Source organism: Bos indicus, chromosome 11, assembly GCF_029378745.1.
Source record: "Bos indicus isolate NIAB-ARS_2022 breed Sahiwal x Tharparkar chromosome 11, NIAB-ARS_B.indTharparkar_mat_pri_1.0, whole genome shotgun sequence".
Taxonomy (NCBI): Eukaryota; Metazoa; Chordata; class Mammalia; order Artiodactyla; family Bovidae; genus Bos; species Bos indicus.
The window spans coordinates 83,430,806-83,449,186 of record NC_091770.1 but is presented as its reverse complement, the minus strand read 5'-3'; the positions used below and the strand labels follow the sequence as shown (position 1 = coordinate 83,449,186).

At 42.3% G+C, this 18,381-nt stretch overlaps 1 long non-coding RNA gene across 1 annotated transcript in view; it reads right to left on the bottom strand.

Annotated features, from left to right (window-relative positions):
- The window catches only part of LOC139185826 (uncharacterized), a 120,362-nt gene that overhangs the window by 34,012 nt on the left and 67,969 nt on the right, over nucleotides 1-18,381 (bottom strand). The window contains exon 2 of the long non-coding RNA XR_011569377.1: nucleotides 9,026-9,125. This is a non-coding gene — a long non-coding RNA (uncharacterized lncRNA). The remainder of the gene's footprint in view (nucleotides 1-9,025; nucleotides 9,126-18,381) is intronic.

The window sequence follows — 18,381 nt, the reverse complement described above, 5'->3', positions numbered from 1 at the left end:
CAGAGATGCTATGTTCCTCACATCCTGTGATAGCCTGCAAGGCCAGGAGGAAACAGAATAATAGATGACCCTGGAGCTGGTGGAAAGGAGAAGTCTCTAAAGATGTGGTGGAGTGGAAGGGGTATTCATAAGAAAATATTTGATCAACTGACCAAGCTGAAGAAAGAAGATAGAAGTTGGAACCAAGTGAGAAGCTGAAAACGAGCAGATCCGGTTTCAGCTGCAGGAAGGCTCAGAGGCTTAAACCACTTTTTGAGCAGAAGGGCAGTCCTAGGAAGATGGACCTGGAGTGAGGTGTGTGGTTGGTGAGGCCAAGTGGCCTGGGATCTGAATAAAGAAGATGGACATTTGGTGGTATTTCTTTGATGTTCCCGAGATATTTAGCACAGCTAGAATAGAAACAAGACAGATATGTATAAGGATCTGGTTGCTCTGAATCCCACTAGAGCCCAGGATGTAGAAGGTCATCAGTATGTGCTCTGGAATGTTCAGTACATAGATATCTTCTGTTTCTCCCTACTGTCTGTCCTTCTTTCCATACTCCACCACTGCTCCCCACAGATGCAGGCACTGTCGTCCATCTTTGCATCCCTTTCTGATGCTGTTTCCATTCCAACCATCTAAACACCCACTGAGCTTACTTCCACCCCCAATACCTTTCTGGGCCTTGCTCCATTACCTGGAATGCTCCTAGCGGGTATCCATATGGCTTGCTCCTTCACTTCCTTCATGCTTTCCCTCAAATATCCTTTTAATCCACAAGGTCTTTCCAAATATTAAAATGAAAAAAGCAAATCATCCTTCTAGCCACCCTCTCATTCCTATTATCCTGCTTCACTTTTCAGCACAGTTTCATCATCTGACTTCCTACCTACTTACCTATTTATTAATTTCTTTCTATCTTCCTCCCAGTAGCATGTAAGTTTCCTGAAGGCAAGAACTCATTCATTTTGTACTTTGATGTATCCAAGGCCCGTGGCCATGCTTGGGTCACTGTAGGCACTAAAGGAACATAAGTTGAATGAAGAAACCAGAATGCTATACTCCTTCTAGCTACAAAAAGTCACCATTCAGAAAATTGATGCTGCCTGGCTCCATCTACATCCATTTCCTTAACACCAGCTTGAATCTAAATGAAATTCACTGCCTATTTGAATACAATGTGAGTTCAACTGCTGAAATTTCAACCCTTCAGTTACTCCAAAAGCCCTACTTCTAACTGAATTGTAGATTTTGCTTCTGTTTCTGTATTAATAAATCCCAGCATCCACTGAGGCTGAGCCCACCCAAGTTATCACAAAATGTGGATCTGATGCTTAATATCTCTTTTCCAAAAGAATTGGAAGAATACAGGAGAAAGCACCAGTTGGAAAGCTCTCATGGCATTTCTGCAACCATTCTAGCTCATTTTGGTTGGAAGCTGATAAAGATTGACTACCTTTATGTGGTAGCAATTCATCATGCTTAGAGTCTCTTTCTTTTGAACATCAATCTTATAAATTTACCAGGAGACATAATAGTGTAAATATATTATTCATAAACTAGAGTGAATCCCCACTCACCACCATAACCATTTTGACAATAAATCATAACATGTAAACGGTCTTTTCTTCTTTGTAATTTTTTTTTCTCATTTGGAGACTCAACAAAATACATCTATAAACAGAACAAAGAGCAGCAAAAAGAATTCACTGAGCAAGAGCCAAAACTCATAAAGAGGAACCTGGATTAAATGCACAAACAGGTGGGAACACTGTTGAATTGAGATGATTTTTCTTTTCTGAGCTGCTAAACCATTTAAAAATCTTTGATATTGTATCTTTTACTTGTACCAAAAGCTACAGTTATTCTATGCCACTGAAAATTCTGGAGAAATGCCACATACCTAATAATTCAAATGGTTATAAGGTAAGTCTACTGATTATAGAAAGCAGCTCAGGACTTCCCTGGAGGTCCAGTGGTTAAGATTTTGTAACACAGGGAGTGCGGCTTTGATCCTCAGTTGGAGAGCTAAGATCTCATATGCCTTGGGACCAAAAAACCAAAACATAAAAAGGAAGCAATAATGTAACAAATTCAATAAAGACTTTAAAAATGATCCACATTAAAAAAAAAAAGTCTCTAAAAAAAGGAAAAGATCCTACTCCAGGTGATCTTCCTGACCCTGGGATCAGACCTGCATCTCCTGCATTGGCAGTCAGATTCTTTACCACTGAGCCACCAGGGAGGCCCTGAACTTGGGATAGAAATCTCTGATTTGTCTCTCTGGTTTATTTTTGTAACTCATAACAGCATTTAGCAGCCATCACAAAATTCAGATCAATGACTTTCTCAACACATAGAGTTCATGTGCAAGTCAAAATATCAGATTGAAGTAACTTGAAACCACATGGGGTGATCCTGGTGTGCAGTTCAGAAATGACCTGTATCTAAACACTTCAGTGGATGACATCTGGGTTTAGGGACTATTCTCTGTCAATGAATGAAACTGATGTGAAGAATTCTTTGGGTTGATGAGATGATCTTTCTCTTGGTGTGTCTTGATATTTCCAAGAGGCATGAAATAAGCACAAATAGGACCACTCTTCTTTGTTGTCTGATTTGTCGATTCTATCAAATAATTCTTTCAAAAAAGATGATCAATCGATGAAACTACCAAAGTAATTAAAGACACGGTCAATATAGTTTCCAAAGGACGGAAGAAGAGAGTTCAGAGAATAAATTTCTTGAAGCTGCTACTTATCTCATTTCATGAACTTGGAAAAATGAGTTAATCTCTCAGAAATGAGGGCTCTTCAGGTTTGTAAAATGGGCTGGCAAGGTTGAATTTTACTTCAATGTGCTATTTATAGATGCTGTGACATTATACAGAAAGAGTTTGAACATGGAAGAACACCATATATATTGTATTACAAATAATGATTAATGTTGTTATGAATAAGAAGTGAGGTAGACTTGGTCATTTAAAATCTCTGGGCCTGAGATGCACCCACAGCAGAAGAGGAAAACAATCTGTGCCTGTCTGATTCTCAGAATGGCTAGAAAGTTCAAATGATAACATGTTTTGGAAAGTACTTTGTAAATGATAATGTTTGACAGAGTGGTTAATGCCAATATCTCCTTAGAGGCACTGTCTTAAGATGTTGCATGTTTCAGACCTTTTAGAACCAGAAGTTGTGATCATAGCTCAGGCTTTCTCTCATTTCATTACATGTTTGGTCATCATCATTCTGTATATTTAATTGAGAGCAAAATGGGAAGAGGGTAGACCAGAAGTAAATGTTGCTATTAGACACACAGCACAGTTTGAAACAGAGCAGAAAACAGAAGGAAATGAACAGACTAGGTGCCACTTAATTTGCATACAGTCAAAAATAAATGCTGGGGCCAGAATTCAAGCCCAAATCTGTCCCCTGAGAATCTGTACTTCAGAAAACATTAAGGGTCACCGTATTATATCACCTTATTTGCAGATCAAGAAATCAGAGATTAGAGAGAGAAAGTGATTTGCCCAAGGTCACATAGCTATGACTGCTGCTGCTGCTGCAGCTAAGTCACTTCAGTCGTGTCCAATTCTGTGCAACCCCATAGACGGCAGCCCACCAGGCTCCCCCATCCCTGGGATTCTCCAGGCAAGAACACTGGAGTGGGCTGCCATTTCCTTCCCCAATGCATGAAAGTGAAAAGTGAAAGTGAAGTCGCTCAGTCGTCTCCGACTCTTCGTGACCCCATGGACTGCAGCCTACCAGGCTCCTCTGCCCATGGGATTTTCCAGGCAAGAGTACTAGAGTGGGTTGCCATTGCCTTCTCCATGACTAGCAGAGACTAAAATCCTAATATCCAGACCCTGTCTCCTGCCATTGCTCAGGTGCCTTTGCTCTGGGTTAGACTGTGGCTAACACACTGGCTAACACAAGGCAATGGCACCCCACTCCAGTACTCTTGCCTGGAAAATCCCATGGATGGAGGAGCCTGGTAGGCTACAATCCGTGGGGTCGCTAAGAGTCGGACACAACTGAGCGACTTCACTTTCACTTTTCACTTTCATGCATTGGAGAAGGAAATGGCAACCCACTCCAGTGTTCTTGCCTGGAGAATCTCATGGATGGTGGAGCCTGATGGGCTGCCGTCTATGGAGTAGCACAGAGTCAGACACAACTGAAGCGACTTAGCAGCAGCAGCAACAACACACCATTTCAGGCTGAAGGGCACATAACTAGACACAAAGCCACCCCTGCTTCCTTCCTTAAAGAGACTCTCAATTTAGCAGTCTCACTTTGAAAATATGGCTCATGTGAAACCCAGGATGGCCTCTTCCAACTCTGCCTCTTTTTCATATCATGTGTATCCATTTTCTGTGTATGGTGGGTAGGGAATAGTGAAGGTGAGGGTGAGATGACTCAGGAAGTCTGAGTTAGAACCTGGTTATTTGTGATTTTTAAAATTCACAACAAAAAATAAAATAAAATTCACAACAGGTGATTCTGACTCACTGCCATGGATGATAATCACAAATGAAGCTTTTTTTTTTACATTTATTCATACTATAATAATTTCTTATAATTATTCATACTATAATTATTTCTTAGTTTTATATCCTTAGAAGACTCTGGAGTAGGACTAGATATTATTGCTTTTCAGGACATCAGAAAAAGTTATAGTCTTTTTAAGCCATTTGCCAAGAATCACTCTGTGCATTTGTGTCAGAACAGGAGCTAGGGTGTCTCCTGAACAGACCTCATTTCACTCCTTTCCATAGTGCCTACCATATTTTTTGTGCCCTTTCCTACTATATCTAAGTATGCTGTTGCTCAGAGAAGAGTAGAAAAGGTGTTAAGAAGTATTTGTTCTTGAATACCCACCATATGCATTTACCTCACCAGTCCAAGATTGGACCCTGATTTTTCCCCCAGGATGCAAAGAGACAATCAATCTGTCAAAGCTGAACCCATATCATTTAATTAATTTACAGTGAAAAATACAACCAGCAGGGAGAGCAGCTCCTCTTTTGACAAACACTTTTTATCCCTGTAGAAGAGTTAACTGGTAAATCAAATTTTAGCCAGATACTTATTTCTCATGAAGAAACAGAAATAGAGAGAGAGAGAGGAGGTAAGTATCAAAGCTAAGCACCAAATAGCATTAAACTATGACTGTCTGGTACATGTTAAGCTACATTAGAGACACACCAGACAAGATGAACCCTTGACCTGTATGCTGGGTAGTGCATGAATGGGTACAACCAGTGGACAAAACTGCTTAAGGGGAATAATATTTTCATATTGTATCTCCAGTTGGCCATGCAGTAATACTCAGTAAAGGCTTGTTGATTGTTGGAATAAAAAACAATGTCTCAGGCATTGGTCTTCCATGCTTTGAATCCATCTACACCACTTAATCTACACCATCTTAATCATATGCACTGCTGTATATATGATTCTTCTACATGCAGCAAAATGCTTCTTCTACTTTATTGCAGTCAGTCCCTGCTGCTGTGACAAAATACAATGAACTGACTTACAGCTTATATGGAAAGTTCTTACAGCTCTGGAGGCTGGAAGTCTGTGATCAGGGTGCTAGCCTGGCTAGGTCTGGTGAGAGCTCTCTTCTCAGTTTGCAGATGGCCACCTTCTTGTTCTGTCTTCACACGGGAAGGAATATGAAGTGGACAGAGTAAGCTCTCTAATCTCTCTTCTTTATAAGAGCACTAATATCATCATGTAAGAAACACAGGCTGGAATCAAGATTGCGGGGAGAAATATCAATAACCTCAGATATGCAGATGACACCACCCTATGGCAGAAAGTGAAGAGGAACTCAAAAGCCTCTTGATGAAAGTGAAAGGGGAGAGTGAAAAAGTTGGCTTAAAGCTCAACATTCAGAAAACGAAGATCATGGCATCTGGTCCCATCACTTCATGGGAAATAGATGGGGAAACAGTGGAAACAGTGTCAGACTTTATTTTTGGGGGGCTCCAAAATCACTGCAGATGGTGACTGCAGCCATGAAATTAAAAGACGCTTACTCCTTGGAAGGAAAGTTATGACCAACCGAGATAGCATATTCAAAAGCAGAGACATTACTTTGCCAACAAAGGTTCGTCTAGTTAAGGCTATGGTTTTTCCTGTGGTCATGTATGGATGTGAGAGTTGGACTGTGAAGAAGGCTGAGCACTGAAGAATTGATGCTTTTGAACTGTGGTGTTGGAGAAGACTCTTGAGAGTCCCTTGAACTGCAAGGAGATCCAACCAGTCCATTCTGAAGATCAGCCCTGGGCTTTCTTTGGAAGGAATGATGCTAAAGCTGAAACTCCAGTACTTTGGCCACCTCATGCAAAGAGTTGACTCATTGGAAAAGACTCTGATGCTGGGAGGGATTGGGGGCAGGAGGAGAAGGGGACGACAGAGGATGAGATGGCTGGATGGCATCACTGACTCGATGGACGTGGGTCTGGGTGAACTGCGGGAGCTGGTGATGGACAGGGAGGCCTGGCATGCTGCGATTCATGGGGTTGCAAAGAGTCAGACACGACTGAGCGACTGAACTGACTGAATATCATCATGAGGGCTCCTCCTCCATGACCTAATTACCTTCAGGGGGCAGGGTAGGGAATGGAGTTTAGGGTTTCAACAAGAGACACAAAGATGCAACATGCCTTCCACACCTGCCTCCTTTCTTTCTCATCCTCTACTTGACTTTACAAGTCCAATCAGGAGCTTTGTTGCCTCCTTAAGCCAACAACTACTTTTGGATTTAATATCTGCCTTTTAACTATAACATTCCCTCCACAGCATACCAACAATATTCAACATCTGGCTTTGCCTGAGGAGACTTTTGGAAAAGGCTCAACAGGAATGGCAGAGTTGAGGAATTCCTCAGGCTCACCTTGAAGTTGCCATTTCGTAAATATTTATTCAACAAAAAATGCCAGCATGGGTTAACTGTGTTTCACTTTGGCTGAGAAAAGCGAAAATCCTTATATACAGTAGATCTAGAATTATTTTGCTAGTAAATAACACACTGCCCTTTGTTTCCAGGGATCTGTCTGGATAATGGAAACATGACATGACTATATTATTCCCAAGGATATAAGAGATAGATTAGATATAGACATGTATACATATTTATTGCATTCAAATAAAATAATTTTGCAAGCTTCTGAGATACATGAGAGTATAAATGAATCACTCAAACATGTCTGAAAGCATATGAAGGATTTATATCATTTCCAAAATACAAAACATCTCAGAGGTTCTACTATCAAATTAAGACATTGCTTAAATGATTATTTTCTGATACAGTCCCAGAGATTGGTTAGTATATTAACATGGAATATAATTTCCAATTAACCTGTATCTCATATTGGAGGATCTTGATGGGAGTCCATAGATTGAATGAGTGAATGAATGAATAAGCCTATGAGGATTTTGTTCTTTTTGGCCCTTTAAGCAGACCAAAGCCATTTGAGTGGAAAGAGCCCCTTTCTGGGACTGGGAGGGGGCAGATTCCTCTGCACAGGAAAGAAAAGCACTCTGATGAGGCAGTCATCAGTGTACATAGAGAGAGTCTGAAAAGAAACCCTGATATGAAGTCAGTACAGCACACATATCATCCCTTTCCATCTCCCAGGAACGCAATGAGTAGGCAGTTTGGTTCCCTTTTTTAGGCGAGGGAAATAGACTCAGTGTGATGAAATAACCTACCGCTTACTCTACAGCAGGGGAATGGCTAATCTTGGACTTGAATCAGCCCACCTGTCTGATTCTAAAACTCATGCTTTCAACACTGTGCTGACTCCTGTTCTCTGCCTACCCACCCCCGAGAAGGATTAGGTAGGACTGCAGAGCTTCCTAGACCAGAATGACTTGTTTTGCAGGAAGCCCTCCAAAAGAGGAAAGTCGGAGCTCTTTCTCACTTCTTATCTGATTAATCCAAGAATGGAGAGACAGAAGTGGTGGGTAAGACTGTTGGTTTATACTCACCCCGTTCTAGCCAGCAAGCTGTCAGCATGTATACTATGATTAGTTGAAGATTATAACTGTATTTAAAAACCTGGGTGTGACCTCGTCAGGGAGATCAAAGGCAGCTTTTGGGATTTAATGCTGTTCCAAAAACGTCAAGGGAGTGGCCTTTAATTAAGGAGTGAAACTCTCAGCAATACAATAGTAATGAGACCTTTGAAGTTTACAGAGCATGTTTCGTGTTTGATCTCATTTGTCATAAAACAAGAAATCACCATTTGCCAAGAGATTCCTGTGTTTCCAGCACCATGAGGGGGGAAATCACATGCTATTTCACAATATACAGGAAGACGAGCAGGTCAATATCAGGACGCCTATCTTACCAACATTGATGCTGAGGGCCAGAGAACAGAGAGAGGTACCTTCTTCCCCGTTCACTGCCCTGCACTGTGCCAACTGCCAAAGCTGCTGTCTCTCCTCCATCCCTCCCAACTAATTTCTCATTCTTTCTAGAATTAAAGGAAAAAATGTCAGTTCTCACAATCAAAAAGCTGAGCTTATGTCTCACAAGTGTGTTTTTTCTCAACATGATTGGAATTAACCTAAAACTGAGAAACTACCTAGGAACAGTTGTACACATTTCATAGGCAAGATTCCAGCGTGGAAATCAAATGCGAGTGACAGTTATGAATTTGGGAAGCTGTGCACAATCTGCAAAAAAAAACAAAAACAACTGTGCTTCCATTCTAAGAGATCTAGGCTAGCTATGAGAGGGAGTGAGCTACTTAAAATAGACACAGTGTATAGAATAAAATTTCCTGTACTTCCTGGTGGCTCTTGTCACATCAACAAGACATGGGGGAGGGGGGTGGATATAATCTTGGATGGATTTTATGGATGCGAAGATCCATCCCACATTCCCCCAAAATGTCCTTCCATTCCCAAAAGTAGTCACAGGTGCAAAGCAATGTTTTCATGAGGATGGCACACACAGTATTGTATCAATAGAAAACAAAACTGACCTTGAATGATACTGATCAATGTGCAAGTCTGAAGTCTCTTACCAGTTGAGTGGATGCCTCTGAATGAAGGAACTTCTTCCTCTCTCACGCACCATCTGCAGCAGCATCCCCCTACTGCCTCTTCCATGAGGTTGTTGTGACACTGAAGAAAAGAACACACAATGACTAATCATCAGAAAGAAGGCAAAATAGGCGGGATTGTTCATTTTTGCAAACAATTCTCCAAGCCCTGCAATAAGCTCCAATTTTTAAAAGACGAACCATTGATGGATCAAAAAAAAAACACAATAGAACAGGGTCAAGAAAACTTGGGAGAAAGCAAGAAAATGTTCTCTTGAGAAAAATGTTTCTGGTCTAAGAGGAAAGGATTTAAGTTTTTGAATAAGATAAACATGATGATGAAAGGATAGGCTGGCTTGAATCAAGGGTATTGTATTAAAAGTGACTAAGAAAAAGCAGAACAACTTAGAGTCAGCACTGGCTCTTTGCCACTGGAACTGTTAAAGAAAACTAGATGTTTACTCATCAGAAATGTGACAAAGGGAATTCCCACCTTGTGAGAGATGCTCAGGCATAGAACTTAGGCTCTCCTTGCATTTTAAGACTTGATGAAGGACCACAAAGTACAACAGGGTCAATGAAAAAGTGTGTTATCAGTGACCCAGATAGAAGTTTAGGAAAACTCAAGTTCACATTAAATATACAAATGGATTAAAAACATTCCTCTTGATATTGAGAAATGATTGCTTGGGTAGTATGTGGTAGAACACAGGGGAAGAAGGGCAGGTGCTACAATCTTTAACTGGTTGTATGACCATAGGTAAGATATTTCATCTCATTAGGCCTTGGTCTCCTCATCTCTAGGAACAGGGGGTTGGATTCTTCAGGGGAATCTCTGGCTCTGACAATCTAGAATTTTCTTCTTCCATAAAGGAGGGGTGGCCAGAAAACAGAGTCATTCCTTTGAAAGAAGAGTTTTCTGTGTATTAATGAACATTAAACCTAACTTTGGGATTATCACATCTCTCTCTGTAAACAGCAAAGAACTGGGCATAAGGGGGAAATTGAGCTAAAAAGAGAAAGGAAAGATAAGCACTCATATCTTTGTTGCCATATAGCAAAAGAAGATCATGTTAACTATCATTACTCTTAATGCTATCTTCAAAATGACAAGACCTTGCATTATACAGGGTTTCATAACTATCAGTTCAGTTCAGTCGCTCAGTCGTGTCCAACTCTTTGCGACCTCATGAATCGCAGCACGCCAGGCCTCCCTGTCCATCATCAACTCCCAGAGTTCACTCAAACTCATGTCCATAGAGTCAGTGATGCCATCCAGTCATCTCATCCTCTGTCATCCCTTTCTCCTGCTGCCCCTAATCCCTCCCAGCATCAGGGTCTTTTCCAATGAGTCAACTCTTTGCATGAGGTGGCCAAAGTATTGGAGTTTCAGGATTCCCTTCTCAACCATTGCCTTTTCATTTAAGATGCTGAGCCCCACACTAAATCCATCCTAAAGTGTGATTTCTCCTCTCTGTTCTGCTTACTCCTTCCTTTCAAAGTGCACTTTTGTAGAAGTCTGAGTCACAATTTGTGTTTTAGCAAATCTGCCACTGCAGTTCTGTTCTTCCATGAGATGGGCACTTTTTTCACTCACATCCAAATATCTGGTTTCCTCTTTTTACCTGACCTTTGAGGAAATGGCCAATGATAGTCTCAAGGCCTATTGTCCAGATCAGGTGATGGCAACTCCAGACAATGATGCCTCCTTGCCCCTTTCATGAACCCTTAGCATCAAGAAATCAGGTGCTCTCTCCTGGTATGAGTTTACTTTCAGATAGGTGACCCTGTGCAAAGTTTGGACAGAACACACAGATTAGCTGAGCAAGCAGTAGAGGGCTATCACTGAATTCCTTACTGGTGATAGAGGAACCTCAGGGTGAATAGAAAGCAAGCTCACTTTTGTTGGATACCTACTATGTGCCAAGCATTGTGTTAAGCACTTTAAAGTCATTATTCCATATTCTAGTCACTATGAAGTCATTATCCCATTGAATCAGCATGACCCAGCAACTACCATATGTGGACATGGCATTTGGCACTTTAAAGACTTCATCCACTGACTCATCACACTGCCCGTTTCAAAAAAGTGATAGTGTGTAAGTCATTTCACTACCACCATACAGCTGATAGCCAGGTAAGTGAAGACTCAAACTCAAATCTTTCAGCCTCATGTGTACTGTTCTTTTCTTCTATCCTGGTTGCCTCCAAATCAAAACATTAAAAGGCAAAATTAATGCTGTGTGGGCACCCAGTGGAGGATGTGATCAACTCCCCACTGGGAAGGGGGTTCAGGAGTGACATACATATACACACACATACACACATACACACATCCCTGTGGCTGATTCATGTTGATGTGTGGCTGATTCATATTGATGTATGGCAGAAACCAACACAATATTTTAAAGCAATTGGCCTCCAATAAAAAAAATAGGAAAAAAATTAATTCTGATATTGAAACTGATGATGCTACACATGGACCAAAATTATAAGACTGATATTCACATAACAAAACTTCTAGGATGAACAGGAGAGACACCCAGACTGCTAAGGAATAGCTTGAGTAAAGAAAGGGGCAAATGGTTAGGGGCTGGAGCAGAAACCACTGTGCACACAGCCCAGAATTGCAGCTGGAGGGTGTGCCAGGCTTTCTTATCAGCATGTCCAGAAAGGGGTGAAAGGGAAGGGGCAGGCATAGTGCCTGAAAGCCAGCAGTGGGTACATATCACAAATGGAGTGAGACTCCTTCTTTGCTATGGAAAATGAGCTCAATGGGAAGGCAATGTACTCAGAGTCAAGATGTGGAAAGATCACCCAGGCAGTGGTATTTGCCCTGGAACATTCTTTCCCTTGTGCCCAAACCAGAGTGACAAGGCAGAGAGGCTGTATGTGGTGTCACCACTCCATGGAGCAGCACCTGTCTCATTCTCTGTGTCTAATGAGTCGGCCCAGATGAAAGCACAACACTCCATCGTAAACAATAATCAGCCTCAATCCATCATGAGCCAAATTATATGTTTGTGTGCACTGAAAAGGCTTAAAGGACCCACTCGTGAGTGGTGGCAGAAAATGCTCTCAGCCCAGTGTAGATGAGAACATTCCCAAACCAGCTTCAAACCATAAAAATGCACTGATATTTATTGTGGCCTTAATAGACACCAAGGGCTTGAACTACAATATTGTCAACCCACCTCCATAACCAACACATGTGGCAGCTGATCTAACTTCAGCCTAGTAGCATGCGTGTGCTTGCTAAGTTGCTTCAGTCACTCCTGACTCTGCCACCCTATGGACTGCAGCTCTTCTGTCCATGGGATTCTCCAAGCCAGAATACTGTAGTGGGCTGCCATGCTCTCTTCCAGGAGATCTTCCTGACCCAGAGATAGAACTTCAGTCTCCTGCATCTTCTCATTGGCAGGCATGTTCTTTACCACAAGCGCCACCTGGGAAGCCTTCAACCTAGTACAGCTCAGATGGTGCTGTTGCAGCATGCCACTCTAGAGGGTGCTGTTTTCATGGTGGGCTACGTGAACAGCGTCCACTGAGGTTGTGCAGTGAACAGCCCTCAGAGCTATGCCCGGTGACCCTGCTCAGAAGAAAGCATTTTCCTCTAGATCAACCTAGGAAACAGCTGTCCTGTGATTTGAATCCAGGTCTTTCTGACTCCAAATTCCATGTATTAATTACTCTGTAAGATATCAGAAATTGATTTTTAAAGGAAAGTAGGGGAAGGAAAGGAAGTAGGGTTTTGGGGAAGGCAGTTGGTTTTCCTTGGGGTTTATCTTCAGAGTTTTCAGGAAGAAATTTTGCATTCAGTCCAGGACTCTCAAGTGGGAAGGCTGGCCAATAGCACATTCAAGCCTGTGAATCTTAAGTGGGAGTTGACCAGGCATTTCAGTGGGGTGATGACCCTTTGTGCTTGAAATTCCTCAGTTCTGAGTTCAGGAGTCATTTCTGGTGAAGGATCAATAGGATGATGGGGCTTGGGAAAGATTTAGAAAAGTTTATTCACTCTTTTATCAACGCCCATCAGACTTGGAGGAGGAAAGAGCTGGAAAGAGCATTCTAAAGTATTTGGATCTGTACCCTGCCATGGGATTAGGCAAAGTAATTCCAATGATGCTAGAAACTGCAAGGCCCCCAGGCTTTGTAGTTTGGGGTGCACACTGTTCTGGGTACAGTGAGGCACACCTTGGGAAGTAAGGCTCTGAGACAGCCCTCCCAGGAGTTGACAACCTAGCATCACGTATCAAGATGGACTCTAGAAGCGGACATTTGGAAAAGCGGCTTGGGGAGGTGACGTATACACAGAGCCTTCATTCACTATTGTCAGTCCCTGAGGTTACAACGGTAAACAACCTGGTGAAGGCCCTGCTTCCAGTGTGGAAGCCTCAGGGTCCTTACAGTGGAGAAGCCCAGCAGAAGAGAGCTAAAAGAAACACGGTGGCATGAAAAGGCCCAGCACTGCTGGCTTCGAATAAGGAGGAAGAAGACTGTGAGTCCTGGGAGACACATCGCCTCTAAAAGCTGAAAGAGGCAAGCAAACAGACTCCCCGCTAAGGCCTCCAGAAGGAACACAGCCCTAATTCAAACCTGAATTTCAGTCCAGTGAGAACCACTGCAGACTTGTAACCCATAGAACTGTTAGAAAACGAATATGCATCGCTTTAAGCCATTCGCTTTATGGGAATATCTGGTTGGCTAAAAATCTGTTTGGGTTTTTCATACCATCTTATGGAAAAATCTAAAGGAAAGTTTTGGCCAACCCAACATATTATAGTAGCAATAGAAAAACCAGTAAACACTGTGTTTAATGCTAGCCATTCTTACAATTAGTATAGGATAAAGTTCCAAAACAAAGAAGGAAGAGAAGGAAGGACACAGAACAGAGAGGTGGATTTTTGTTAAGAGTGAGATTCCTGTGGAGAAGTGATGAGAGAATGCAGGGTACTCTGGGAAGCAACCAGTGATGGTATGTGCCTTGATTAGGCCACATCTAAGGAATCCCATGGACGGAGGAGCCTGGTAGGCTGCAGTCCATGGGGTCACTAAGAGTCGGACACGACTGAGCGACTTCACTTTCACTTTTCACTTTCACCCATTGGAGAAGGAAATGGCAACCCACTCCAGTATTCTTGTCTGGAGAATCCCAGGGATGGGGGAGCCTGGTGGGCTGCCGTCTTTGGGGTTGCACAGAGTCGGACATGACTGAAGTGACTTAGCAGCAGCAGCAAGGTTGGGAATATAAGGATGGGAAAGTGAAGGGGTTTTAGGTGCCAAGGTGAGGTGTTTGGGTGCAGTTCTGTACTCAGTGTTGAAGGATATTCCAGAGAATGTGTTCCCATCACAGTTTCCATCTATCTTTCCTCCATCCCACCTTGTTGCCTTTCTCTTTGGAAATTAATCTTTGAATGCTATCTGCCTTTTCCAAGAAAGCGTAGGAGCTTGAGATGAACATGTACACACTACTACATATAAAACAGATAAACAACAAACACCCAGTGTATAGCACAAGGAAGTCTACTCAATATTCTTTAATAACCTACATGGAAAAGAGTCTAAAAAAGAATGGATATATATATATGTATGAAAAAAGTTAAAGTCACTCAGTCGTGTCCGACTCTGTGACCCCATGGACTACAGAGCCCAGGGAATTCTCCAAGCCAGAATACTGGAGTGGGTAGCCTTTCCTTTCTCCAGGGGATCTTCCCAACCCAGGGATCAAACCCAGGTCTCCTGCATTGCAGGCGGATTCTTTACCAGATGAGCCACAAGGGAAGCCCGTGTATATGTATAACTGAATCACTTTGCTGTGCACCTGAAACAACATTGTAAAGCAACTATACTCCAATGTAAAACAAAAATTATATGAAAAATTAAAACAAAGCAAGAAATCAAAAGAAAACATAAGAAAAAGATAAAAAGAAAGCATAAGAAATTAAGAATGTAATTTCTGGAAAGAGATTGCTGAGGAAGTCTGGTTATCAGGAATGGGCACCACTACAGGCTGCCCAAAGGTGTGCGAGATCTCTCTCCAGTTATATTACAACAGAATAATGTCTTCACTGATGGAGAAGGTGGACTTGATGGAAAGCACAGATTAGGTGGAGTTCACTGATATGGACTGACTATCATGACTGTGTTAAAAAACAAGCTGTGTTTCTTTGGGCAAGTCACTTCTCTGGTCCATCTCATCTGTGAAATGGGTCTGCTTTATTTGCAGATTGCTGAAAAGATCAAAGGAATTGATGTAAGTGAAAGAACTTTGTAAGCAGAAAAGTGCAACCCTTGTGTCATCAGCCTCTCAGTTCCCAGTCTCCTAATAGCACTGAGAGGGAATGAGTCTGTCTTCCTGAGGCCTTAGGGCTGTCTGGTTTTTGGTTTGATCATTAACACCCACGTCATCATCTTCCCCTTCATTTCTGTCTCTTCTTATCTCCCAAGTTTTTCTGGTCCCCTTCTAATCAACTGAATTCTTTGATCACTAATTTTGCTTTCTTGTTAAACAGATCTCTGAAATCTCTTTATTTGTAAACTGGTTTCACAACCCAAATGGCTCCTGCATAATGTACAAGCATGTTAGCAAAAGCTGGGAGGATGGTATTCAACTGGGAAGTTTACATAAACAGAGGCAAGATTGTTCTTTGAAAGTAGGTGGTCTTCCTGGAATAAATATTCTTTCTGGATTTGATTCTCTGTTTCAAGAAGAGGAAATAGCTTCAAAGCATTAAAAGGTAATTTCTTTGGTAGTATACTAATAATAATTCCATAATTAATCCAGAGGATGACTGCTCCTAAAATTATCTGTTCCCAGTACATTTCAAGGTTATGATTTTTATTGTTTGTCTTCCCTTTACCTGACCTCACGTTGAGGTCTGAGTTGGCAATTTGTAGACAATAAAACTACACATTGCTTCCACCATGAAACTGCTTCTGCCACATGTAAATGAGGAGGTTTCCTTTCAAACCATGCCTTCTCTGTTTCCCTACCTGGAGCCCTGGGCAGATGGCAGGCTGACCCACTCCCAGCAGGACCAAGCAGGTGGACTGTCAGAGAGGGAAAGTGAGAAAGCCAAAGCTTGGCACAGAATCTACTCATGTGGGCAGGATACAGACTAGCAGATTGACCTGTTGATGAATTCTGAAGTACAGCCAGGAAGGGAAATGATGGTCTCCAGAGGGTGTAGGCACGGAGGGGAGTTTAACAATGTCACGGGCATATACAACTGATGCTGGACTTCTTAGATGGGTGGAGCTTAGCACTGAGCATCCAGAAAGATGGTGTCTGTCCCAGCATAGCCTGCCAGCCATGGCTGTTTTCCTGTTTTCCTCTATCCTCACCCACTGGGCACATCTTCCTGGCCTCCTTGAGATACACACTCCCAGACAACTCTCTACTGAAAGTTGCCCTGGGAAGATGAACTGTATCAGTTATACCTCAAATTTAAACAGAATGTGAAATCTCAGAATATTTGGAGTGATCACAGAGCTTCATATTCTCATTTTACAAGGCTCCAGAGAGCCCAGATGGTGATGGCTAGTTAACAGAGGGCTAGGACCTTGACACACAGGGCACAGCCCACAACAGCAGTCACTGTATCAGTAACCTCAGATATGCAGATGACACACCCTTATGGCAGGAAGTGAAGAACTGAAGAGCCTCTTGATGAAAGTAAAAGAGGAGAGTGAAAAAGTTGGCTTAAAGATCAACATTCAGAAAACTAAGATCATGGCATCTGGTCCCATCACTTCAGGGCAAATAGATGGGAAAACAGTGGAAACAGTGGCTGACCTTATTTTGGGGGGCTCCAAAATCACTGCAGATGGTGATTGCAGCCATGACATTAAAAGACGCTTACTCCTTGGAAGGAAAGTTATGACCAACCTAGGCAGCATATTAAAAGGCAGAGATATTACTTTACCAACAAAGGTCCATCTAGTTAAGGCTATGATTTTTCCAGCAGTCATGTATGTATGTGAGAGTTGGACTCTAAAGAAAGCTGAGCACTGAAGAATTGATGCTTTTGAACTGTGGTGTTGGAGAAGACTCTTGATAGTCCCTTGGACTGCAAGGAGATCCAACCAGTCCATCCTAAAGGAGATCAGTCCTGGGTACTCATTGGAAGGACTAATGTGGAAACTGAAACTCCAATACTTTGGCCACCTGATGCAAAGAGCTGACTCATTTGAAAAGACCCTGATGCTGGGAAAGATTGAAGGCAGGGGGAGAAGGGGACGACAGAGGATGAGATAGTTGGATGGCATCACAGACTCAATGGACATGAATCTGAGTAAACTCTGGGAGTTGGTGATGGACAGGGAGGCCTGGCATGCTGCAGTTCATGGGGTTGCAAATAGTCAGACATGACTGAGCAACTGAACTGAACTGAATCAACTCCTGTTAGGTTTGGTCTCCTAAACTTCATCTCACCATGTGAAAGGGAGGGTTCTGTATGCCACAGTGGGATGGTTAGGGAGCAGGAAGCGCAAAGCCTTCCAAGGTCTCCCTAAAACAATTCCCCCATCACCACCAAAGGCAATTCCTACATAGTAAAGTCAATCATTCCAAATGGAGTAGGTCACTAGGAAAGTTTCCAAAACTGCATCAAGTCAGGAAATGGCATCATTTCTCTACATTGGGGATCTTAGAGAAAATCCTGAGAGGGCTCTTTGGCTAAATTGGTGTGTGGTTTGATCCCATAGTTTGTGAGGCACAGGACCTGAATGTCGAAAAGTAAGGGATGGTTGCAGAAGCTGTTCAGAATGCAATCCAGTGTTACCATGTCATCTATGATGAGAACAAAAGAGCCACCACCCAGAGATCACTGGGTCATTTTCTCAAGAGGTTAGATAGAACTGAATCCAGCAAGGAACCTGTGCCATCAGTATCAGGTGTGGCTGAAATTGCATGCTGCCCTTGGTCTCCTATTGCTGATGATCTTTCAGCTCCACCATCTCCCACCTCCTCTCGCTCCCCCAGTCAATAACTCTTCTTGCCTGGTCACTCGATGCCAGCCCCTGTATGCCAGCTGTTGTATCCTATTATTATACTTTTCAAGGTACTGTACTCTAAAAATGCTCTTCATTTTGTTGTGCTTTATGTTTTTTATGTATTATTTGTGTAAAAAGTATTATTAACCTATTACAGTATAGTACTATATAGCCTGTTGTATTCGTTGGGTAGCTGGGCTAACTTGGTTGGATTTACAAACTGGACTTATGAACGTGCTCTCAGAATGGAATCCATCCATATATAAGAGACTTGCTGTACTAATAATCATTATTACTATTATGAAGAAGCAAAAAAAAAAAAAAGGAAGAAGAGCAAAGAGAAG